This window comes from Balaenoptera borealis (genome assembly GCF_965194805.1).
Source record: "Balaenoptera borealis genome assembly, chromosome: 4".
Taxonomy (NCBI): domain Eukaryota; kingdom Metazoa; phylum Chordata; class Mammalia; order Artiodactyla; family Balaenopteridae; genus Balaenoptera; species Balaenoptera borealis.
Genome location: NC_138861.1, coordinates 100,538,504 through 100,549,562, shown reverse-complemented (window position 1 = coordinate 100,549,562; position 11,059 = coordinate 100,538,504). Strand labels below are relative to the sequence as shown.

Here is an 11,059-nt window from a genome sequence, read left to right as displayed (position 1 = left end):
TAAGGAATTTGCCCCAGCTCAGACGGAGTAGTAGGATATCTGGGATTCAAACTTTAGTTTCTCTGACTATAATTTCCATCTTTTTCATCTCCTTCATGTTACATCATGCAATTTCCTAACTTCTAGATATTACATAATTAACAACCCCTGATTTTAAGGGAGAAAACACCCTTTGTCTTATTGAGTCACTTTACTGTAATGAAAATATATACTTCTCCAATAATGCATGAAGAATCTTATTTACTTTTCTCAAACTAAGTTATTGAACAACACAAGTCTATGTAGACAATTCTATTGAAGTTTTTGAATCTGTTATGCCTGGTCAAACGACCAATGTCTATGGCACAAAGTAGTCAACAAAGATTTGCTAAGTTTGCTGAATGGAAAGAAGAAAATATGGCAAAACTTCTGGGAAAATGACAATCGAATGTGACCACTGAATAGAGGAGTTGGAAATGATATTAATTCTTTTGGGTGCAAAGGTGAAGGCATACTTCTGTTTTGCTCTTGGATTAGTGATTACTGCAGACATTCTCTACAATGTCTAATCTGTTCTTATTTGCCTCAATTTCATCTAACTTGAGGAAAAGGAACAGCATATTAAAATAGTTTAGTGGGGGATTTGGGGCTGTTTTTTTGATGAGTTTAAATAGAAAACTCAGGAATCAGTACTTTCGAACACTTAAAAATCAAGATTCAGCTAACGTAGACTAGAGAACCATTTCAAACTCTAAATATCCTTTTTTACTCTATCTTTAGGACCATGGTAAATTGTGGCATTACAACAGTAAACATAAATTGAAAAGAGAAAGCATCATGGTTTGAATAGTGAAAAACATTTCTAATTAACTATGCATGCTTGATCTGCACTAGACTATAAAATTCATGAGGACAGGAAAAGTTTCTAATTCATGTTTCTCTCTATCCAAACATCCATCCATTCCCTCCATCCATCCATCCAACAAATGCTTACCAAAACCCTATTGTATCTGTGCCATTGACTGAATGGAACACAGGGATGAGGACATAGTTCCTCCCCTCAAAGTGTCACAGTCTACTTGAGGACAGTCATATACACAACTCACAGTAATGAACTCAAACTATAGAAAGTGTTATAAGGAGGTAAGAAAAATGAGGATAAATGTTTAAAGCAAATGATGATTAGTTATGACTAAAAAATGAGAAAAGGTAAGTGTTTAGTACAGTGGGTTCCAAGGTGCTAATAAACAACAAAGACTTACGGAATTGAGTGAATGAATGATCACTAAAAGACACACTCAGTCATGGTGCTGATTTCAGGCTTGAATGAATCATTCATATTAAGTATTTTTTTAAAAGTCAGACCTTATGATTTCCAGGTCCAAGAAGAGAGTTAATTTTTTTTTTTTTTTAATGAAAGCTTCTTTATTTATTCATTTATGGCTGTGTTGGGTCTTCGTTTCTGTGCGAGGGCTTTCTCTAATTGCGGCGAGCGGGGGCCACTCTTCATCGCGGTGCGCGGGCCTCTCACTATCGCGGCCTCTCTTGTTGCGGAGCACAGGCTCCAGACACGCAGGCTCAGTAGTTGTGGCTCATGGGCCTAGTTGCTCCGCGGCATGTGGGATCTTCCCAGACCAGGGCTCGAACCCGTGTCCCCTGCATTGGCAGGCAGATTCTCAACCACTGAGCCACCAGGGAAGCCCCAAGAGAGTTAATTTAATTCAACAGAATTTGCTTTCATAAGGTCCTTGTTCATAATGCTTGATTGGTTCTCTTGGAAGCTGACTGATGGTCAGACCCTTTCTGAAGGATGAAACAGCCAGGAACCCTGTGCACATAACTGAAGTTATTAAGAATCCATGTGACTGGAAAGCAAATAACTCTTCATCAAGTTCTTAAAACACAGTTTCACTCTTAGCCTTTTCATAGATTGACCCTCCCACCCAATAAACCTATACGCATACACACACATGCCATACACACAATTTGAAGTCACTTTCTATAGGAAGTTTTTCCTATTAATGCAATGCTAGAGGAGGTATTCCTCCTAGGTGCTAACCTACTTTCCCTCTTACAGTTTTATGTTTAACTTTTTTTATTATAATTTTTATGAAAGCAGAGAATGACTCATACTCATCATATATCCCCATCCCTAGTGTAGGCCCTGGCACATGATAGCAAGACAAGAATTATTTATCAAAGGAGTAACAAAACATTGAATAAATTAGTTTAGTGCATTGATAGACTTATTTACAGAGCAGAACTCTGACTATATTATAACTAAATACAAAACTCCATACTGAATGCCAAATAAAGTTTAAACTCCTTAGATTGTCAGTGAAAGTGTTCTATAATCTGGTCCTTATCAAATTATTGCTTACTCATATGTCAAAAATTCCAGCAACATTGGCATTCTGATATACCCTATGCTTAAAGGCATTGCACACCAATATTTCCCGGATCCACATATCTGTCTGTTGAAACTTTACCCGCCTTTCAAACCCAACTGAACTTCTTTCTATAAGGATACTTTCCTGATCCTTCTCTTCTCTAACTCAATCCCCAGTGCTAGGAATTATTTTTTCTTCTAATTACCCGTAGATTTCAACACACTTCCGTTACAGAGTTTACCACAGACCACCATGAATTATATCTGGGTTTTTTTTTTAAGATCTTTATTGGAGTATAATTGTTTTACAATGGTGTGTTAGTTTCTGCTTTATAACAAAGTAAATCAGCTATACATATACATATATCCCCATATCTCCTCCCTCTTGCATCTCCCTCCCACCCTCCCTATCCCACCCCTCTAGGTCTTCACAAAGCACCGAGCTGACCTCCCTGTGCTATGCGGCTGCTTACATTTTTTACCCATTTCACTAGCTATCTATTTTACATTTGGTAGTATATATAAGTCCATGCCACTCTCTCACTTTGTCCCAGCTTACCCTTCCCCCTCCCTGTGTCTTCAAGCCCATTCTCTACATCTGCCTCTTTATTCCTGTCTGCCCCTAGGTTTTTCATAACCTTTTTTTTTTTTTTTTTTAGATTCCATATATATGTGTTAGCATATGGTATTTGCTTTTCTCTTTCTGACTCCCTTCACTCTGTATGAGAGTCTCTAGGTCCATCCACCTCACTACAAATAACTCAATTTCATCTCTTTTTATGGATGAGTAATATTCCATTGTATATATGTGCCACAGCTTCTTTATCCATTCATCTGTTGATGGACACTTAGGTTGCTTCCATGTCCTGGCTATTGTAAATAGAGCTGCAATGAACATTGTGGTACATGACTCTTTTTGAATTATGGTTTTCTCAGGGTATATGCCCAGCAGTGGGATTGCTGGGTCGTATGGTAGTTCTATTTTTAGTTTTTTAAGGAACCTCCATATTTTTCTCCATAGTGGCTGTATCAATTTACATTCCCACCAACAGTGCAATAGGGTTGCCTTTTCTCCACACCCTCTCCAGCATTTATTGTTTGTAGATTCTTTGATGATGGCCATTCTGACCGGTGTGAGGTGATACCTCATTATAGTTTTGATTTGCATTTCTCTAATGATTAGTGATTTTGAGCACTCTTTCATGTGTTTGTTGGCTATCTGTATCTCTTCTTTGGAGAAATGTCTATTTAGGTCTTCTGCCCAGTTTTGGATTGGGCTGTTTGTCTTTTTCATATTGAGCTGCATGAGCTGCTTGTAAATTTTGGAGATTAATCCTCTGTCACTTGCTTCGTTTGCAAATATTTTCTCCCATTCTGAGGGTTGTCTTTTTGTCTTGTTTATGGTTTCCTTTGCTGTGCAAAAGCTTTTAAGTTTTATTAGGTCCCATTTGTTTATTTTTGTTCTTATTTCCATTTCTGTAGGAGGTGGGTCAAAAAGGATCTTGCTGTGATTTATGTCATAGAGTGTTCTGCCTATGTTTTCCTCTAAGAGTTTTATAGTTTCTGGCCTTACATTTAGGTCTTTAATCCATTTTGAGTTTATTTTTGTGTATGGTGTTAAGGAGTGTTCTAATTTCATTCTTTTACATGTAGCTGTCCAGTTTTCCCAACACCACTTATTGAAGGGGTTGTCTTTTCTCCATTGTATATTCTTGCCTCCTTTATCAATAATAAGGTGACCATACGTGCGTGGGTTTATCTCTGGGCTTTCTATCCTATTCCATTGATCTAAATTTCTGTTTTTGTGCCAGTATCATACTGTCTGGATTACTGTACCTTTGTAGTATAGTCTGAAGTCCGGGAGCCTGATTCCTCCAGCTCCGTTTTTCTTTCTCAAGATTGCTTTGGTTATTCAGGGTCTTCTGTGTTTCCATACAAATTGTGAAAATTTTTGTTCTAGTTCTGTGAAAAATGCCATTGGTAGTTTGAGAGGGATTGCATTGAAGCTGTAGATTGCTTTGGGTAGTATAGTCATTTTCACAATGTTGATTCTTCCAATCCAAGTACATGGTATATCTCTCCATCTGTTTGTATCATCTTTAATTTCTTTCATCAGTGTCTTATAGTTTTCTGCATACAGGTCTTTTGTATTCTAGGTTTATACCTAGGTATTGTATTCTTTTTGTTGCAATGGTAAATGGGAGTGTTTCCTTAATTTCTCTTTCAGATTTTTCATCATTAGTGTATAGGAATGCAAGAGATTTCTGTGCATTAATTTTGTATCCTGCTACTTTACCAAATTCATTGATTAGCTCTAGTAGTTTTCTGGTAGCAACTTTAGGATTCTCTATGTATAGTATCATGTCATCTGCAAACAGTGACAGCTTTAATTGTTCTTTTCTGATTTGGATTCCTTTTCTTTCTTTTTCTTCTCTGATTGCTGTGGCTAAAACTTCCAAAACTATGTTGAATAATAGTGTTGAGACTGGACAACCTTGTCTTGTTCCTGATCTTAGAGGAAATGGTTTCAGTTTTTCACCATTGAGAACAATGTTGGCTGTGGGTTTCTCATATATGGCCTTTATTATGTTGGAGTAAGTTCCCTCTATGCCTACTTTCTGGAGGGTTTTTATCATAAATGGGTGTTGAATTTTGTTGAAAGCTTTTTCTGCATCTACTGAGATGATCATATGGTTTTTATCCTTCAGTTTGTTAATATGTTTTATCACATTGATTGATTTGCATATACTGAAGAATCCTTGCATTCCTGAGATAAACGCCACTTGATCATGGTGTATGATCCTTTTAATGCACCGTTGGATTCTGTTTGCGAGTATTTTGTTGAAGATTTTTGCATCTATATTCATCAGTGATATTGACCTGTAGTTTCCTTTCTTTGTGACATCTTTGTCTGGTTTTGGTATCAGGGTGATGGTGGCCTGGTAGAATGAGTTTGGGAGTGTTCCTCCCTCTGCTATATTTTGGAAGAGTTTGAGAAGGATAGGTGTTAGCTATTCTCTAATTGTTTGATAGAATTCGCCTGTGAAGCCATCTGGTCCTGGGCTTTTGTTTGTTGGAAGATTCTTAATCACAGTTTCAATTTCAGTGCTTGTGATTGGTCTGTTCATATTTTCTATTTCTTCCTGGTTAAGTCTCGGAAGGTTGTGCTTTTCTAAGAATTTGTCCATTTCTTCCAGGTTGTCCATTTTATTGGCATAGAGTTGCTTGTAGTAATCTCTCATGATCCTTTGTATTTCTGCAGTGTCCATTGTTACTTCTCCTTTTTCATTTCTAATTCTATTGTTTTGAGTCTTCTCCCTTTTTTTCTTGATGTCTGGCTAATGGTTTATCAATTTTGTTTATCTTCTCAAAGAACCAGCTTTTAGTTTTATTGATCTTTGCTATTGTTTCCTTCATTTCTTTTTCATTTATTTCTGATTTGATCTTTATGATTTCTTTCCTTCAGCTAACTTTGGGGTTTTTTTGTTCTTTGTTCTCTAATTGCTTTAGGTGTAAGGTTAGGTTGTTTATTTGAGATGTTTCTTGTTTCTTGAGGTAGGATTGTATTGCTATAATCTTCCCTCTTAGAACTGCTTTTGCTGTGTCCCTAGGTTTTGGGTCATCATGTTTTCATTACCATTTGTTTCTAGGTATTCTTTGCTTTCCTCTTTGATTTCTTCAGTGATCTCTTGGTTATTAAGTAATGTATTGTTTAGCCTCCATGTATTTGTATTTTTTACAGATTTTGTTCTGTAATTGATATCTAGTCACATAGCGTTGTGGTCGGAAAAGATACTTGATATGATTTCAATTTTCTTAAATTTACCAAGGCTTGATTTGTGTCCCAAGATATGATCTATCCTGGAGAATGTTCCATATATCTGGATTTTTGATGCATGCACATCTCCTTTTCAGACTGTGAGTTCCTGGAGGGCAGGGGTTATATCTTATTCATCCTTGTAATCATCACAGTGAAAGAGGAATACAATTTTATCAGTATGCAAAGGAGGAAAGAACTTTCCAAGTAAATAAAATGCATGATACATTTTGACTCTTTTTCCAAGGGGTCGTAGATTAATGTGTAATGAAATATTTTAATCCATCTTTAGTTTTTTGTATGTCTCCACATGTAGATCTTCCTTCTTTAAGACTACTCAATAAATATAGCTAATAAAACCAAGTCACAGCGTTCTTAAGAGAATCTAATGAGATGACACATATATTTAGCAAGTGTCTGGCCTATAGTAAGAAGTAATTAAATATTATTTCTACTCTTTAATATATTTATTCCTATTATTTCCATGTTATCATCATTAATTATATTATGATGTATTTGGGTTGATATTTCAAAGACAATTTGAGCATGCTCACTTTGGATTTTCAATCCTTTTATTTTGTGTTAATTTTTTCAAAGACACCTATGTTGTATGAAGTTATTTCCACCAAAGCCAGGGCCTCATGTCTTACTAGCAGAACTGTGATTCTTGACTCCGTAATACTTGGAAGATGCATGCTTTGCTGAAGGACCATTGATTTTCAACTAAAGTGAAATGCTTTCATTTAATGCTTTCTGAAGGGAATTACAGCAGAGGTTGAAGAGGGTTTGGCTTTAGAGAAACCCATTATTAATTTTACTTGGCAAAATTGTGATTTATATATTGAAATTTAAATTCAGAGGTCCCATCCAGCTGCTAAATCAAAATGTTGTTCTAAAACTGTTTGTCTTTTCTTTTCTATGAAATGGAAAGGATTTTTTGCCCTAGACTTTTAAATCTCTTTATTCAAACCAGTCTTAGCATTTGCTCTGAGGGTGTACTACCTCTTTGTTCAGCATAATGGGTATAACCTCAGATATCTCATTTATGTAATTTTTTCTGAAGAATCTTAAAAAGCTTTGATCATCTTAAAAATCTCTATCCCTAGGCCTCCCTCCATGGTAGAAGAAAACTTAGACTAAACCAGACATATAAATGCATTCACAGTCCGCCCATTAATTTAAGTTTGTCGTAACTAAATGCTAGCCTTAACTCTGTTCACTTTCACCTTGGAGACTTCTAACACGAATTGGTGCATCCTTAGTTTCTTAACAGACTCAGTACAACATAACCTCTTTAAATCAAGAAGAGATGACTTTAAGAGCACCCTCTCTCCCACCACTCAAACCTTAGTAACTTGAGAAAAAAATTTAACCTTGTGTCTGTTCATTGTCTTATGCAATAAGGAATGTAATACCATAAAGCTGGATTTTTTTCATAGTTAAGCTCTTCCTAAGTAATAGGAGTTTAACAAAAAAACACAATTTCACTAGAATGTGATATATTTCATCCATGTGTGCATAGCTTAAAGGCAGCAGAAGGAATTTGGTTCAGACTATTCTTTCCCTTCCAGCCCTCCAAAAATTTCCCTTGGGCTAAATCAAGCATAGAAAAAATTTGCCTAAACGCATTTTTTAAAGGAAAAGTCATAATCAATTGAAAAAAAAGGCAACTGATAATGAAAATGGTTTTCTCAAGCATAGCGATAACATTTGCTGCTGTGCATTCTATAAAAAGCTTTTGGATTCCTATAACAGGGACAGTGGTATTGCTTTGCTTCCTGCTGCTGATTATAATTTTAAAGATGGAAAATCTAGATGTTCTATTTTGTCCTCTGAAGCATCCCTTGACTCTGTGGTCAGCCTGGTTTCATATTTCTCTATGAGGGACCAAAGATTTTCCTAGGCATGAACCAGGAAATTTGCATTGTTCATTTCTTCAAATAATATTGGTATGCAACTTCTAGTCTTGGTTCTGGGATAGAGTAATTAAAAAATTCTGGCTAATTGGAAGTTGGATAGGTAAGTAAACAGTTGAAATATCATGTGGTTAGAGTTACAACTGATATTATACTCACCATTATAAAGACGTGAAGAAAATAGATCCACATGAGTCTTGAAAAGGAATTTCAATCTTGTAGAGTCTTCTAAAAGGTAGAACTCTTGATAACAGATATTCATTGCATTCCTGCCTAGAATGCAGGATGATCAGACTAGCTAATGCCCTTTAGGGTCAAAAAGAAGGGTTGTCTATAGAGTGAGCAGGCTGCTTGCTTTGTGTTCCTCAATAAGTTTGGATATAAAGGCAATTTCAAATGGTGCCTCCAAAATATTTTGAGCCAAAGTGGTATCACTGAGCATTAGGGTTTAATGGTTGAAGGTTCATAACATAGCATACAGATTGAAGGCATATCTTTGGAATCAGATATTTTGGTTCAATCTTGTCCAACCCAAGCTAGCAGTTACTTAGGCCTGTTACTTAACCTCTGTACAAGACTCAATTTTCTCATCTGTGAAATGGAGATGATGTGACCTATCTTAAACAATTGTAAAGATTGAAAAAAATATATGTGAAGCTTTACAGAGTATCTGACACAGAGTAAGTAGTTAATACATGGTTAATGTTATTCTGATAGTTATTCAATATATATTCATGGTACTTTAGAGTTTACAAAGTGCATTCAAAAATTATTTTCATTTATTTAACTTTTAGCACAACCTATTTGTTTAAGTATTAATTATTCTACTTTATAGATGAGGAAACTGGAGCTCAAAGGTTAGTGGTCAACAGCAGACCACAAGCTAGAAGGCAGCAAAGCTAGAAGTTCTATTTTCTGATGGCTATATCGGGCCCTCTTCTTCTCAGTATATCAAAGCTGAGCCTGTGTGGACGATGATTAAAAAAACAGGTTCATATTAGAGATTACCTTTGTCTTTCCTAGCCATATTCTCTCCACTAACAAAGTTGAAGCCTGATTCACAGCCAAAGGTAGTCATGGACCTTTTTAAAGTAAGCCTTAAGTATTAATGCAACAGCTTTTAATAAGTTACTGTTATTTAAAATTCTTTCTATGTACCTCCAGGATGTGTAATAACTTGCCTCATTTATGTTTTTTCTTATTCATTCATTCTCAATGGACAAAATTTCTAATTCATTCAGTCTCTCCTGACACATTGTACTTGGCAGGTAATTCATAATAAGCTTTAATTTTGAAAATGAGCATGTGTCATTTGGGACCATCATTTAGATAGTTTGAAAACATTGAACCCGCTGTGCAAACATCTGGAAAACTTGATGATGGGGGATTGTTTGTTGCAATCAACAAGTCTACCAATGACAGAATCAGACTTGGAAAGGTCTGTTGTTAGAGATCACCAATGATGGTGATTTGTCTGGGAAGAGGTATTGGAGAAGGTAAAGAAAAGGGTCCTGTTCCAACCATTTGGCAAGTGCACTTGCCATTGTAGGCTAGCTGCTAAATGATGCTTTAAACTGGTCATCCAATATACTGTTAAATATGAAATCTGTACACACAGATTTATACCCATGTGAAGACAGACATGTGAGGTCAATTTAGAGATCAGAAAATTCATGCAAAATGCCATACCTTGAATGTCACTCCTTTGGAAATTGTCATGTGCCAGTCAGGCACTTGTATATATCAGCTTTCATGTGAAGACTGGTGGATCAGGAACAAGGCTCTAAGAATTTAGACCACAGTTTCTTTAGTAATATATGCAGATAATCAGAGAAGTAACATGAGAAAAAATTATGATTTTAGTTTTAAAATATGATAATCTATTCTTTTTAAAATAATAATTAACATCACAGTACCTAAAGCCTTTTTGTTCACCTTCTTCTCTGATAAGCTCTATTTTTTAAAGGGCTAAAAATTTTCAGGAGATTCTCAAGGGAGATTCTGGACTTGAAATACATAAGTATCAGAGACTAGTTTTTATAGTAATAGAAAGGGGTCAAGAATGTCGCTGCAGAGCATTCTGGGACCTACCTTGGAATGGAGATTAGGGGGGCTCCAAAATCTTGAAGGAGCATGTCTAATTCATCCCCATAGCATAAACTAGATATTCCTAAACTATGCTTTTAAGTAGTGGAGAGAGACAGACATATGAACAGATAACTTTAAAATTACAATATATAACCATTTTGCAGAGGCAGTTAAGTACTAAGTACTTAATTAAGTACTAAGAAAGCATTGTGGACAGAGCATCCAACTGCCAAGTAGAATTACAGTCTTCATGGAGAAGCTGGCATTCTGACTTGATCTTGAAGGAGGCAGGGGAATTTGCCTGGTGAAGGATTTTTCAGGAAAGTGAATAATAGCATATGCAAAAATGGTAGGCGACATTTGAAGAATGGCAGGTTTTCTCTGGATGTGAATCCAGTGGGATTACTGTCTCCAATAGTTCCTCAGTGGTGAATACACCTGAGTCAGAATTTTAGGGAATCAGTGACTCAAGAGAATTTCTTTATTAGTGTGTGTTTGTGTGTGTGTGTATCTTAGGACATGAGATGTGGAGAGAAAAAGAACCTTGATTTTTAGGTCATCTGATATAAATTGTGAATGAAAAGTCTTCCTAGAGCACTTTGCTGAGAGATTCTCATCGTTTTTGATGTCAACAGAAGGAAACGCCAGGATCAATTAATAATGACTGCCGTGGCATGGTAATGACAGTTAGGCCAGGTTTTCCCACACATGGTTTAAATATTCCAGGGCATCTCCAAATAGTTTTAAGAAAAGCACCAAAGACATAGACAAATTAGTAATAAACATCTTACACTGTACCTTTCTTCAAAGATCAAGGGTTTTTCCAAACTTGAGCCATGAAACTGAAACAGAAAACCATACTTCTTACTC

General features: G+C 36.0%; 1 long non-coding RNA gene across 3 annotated transcripts in view; it reads right to left on the bottom strand.

Annotated features, from left to right (window-relative positions):
* Positions 1-5,284: 5,284 nt before the first annotated feature.
* The window catches only part of LOC309627355, a 96,992-nt gene continuing 91,217 nt past the window's right edge, over positions 5,285-11,059 (bottom strand). For all 3 annotated transcript variants that reach the window (XR_014243699.1, XR_014243700.1, XR_014243701.1), the window contains 2 exons: positions 10,988-11,031; positions 5,285-9,884 (listed from right to left, as the gene is read on the bottom strand). This is a non-coding gene — a long non-coding RNA (uncharacterized lncRNA). The remainder of the gene's footprint in view (positions 9,885-10,987; positions 11,032-11,059) is intronic.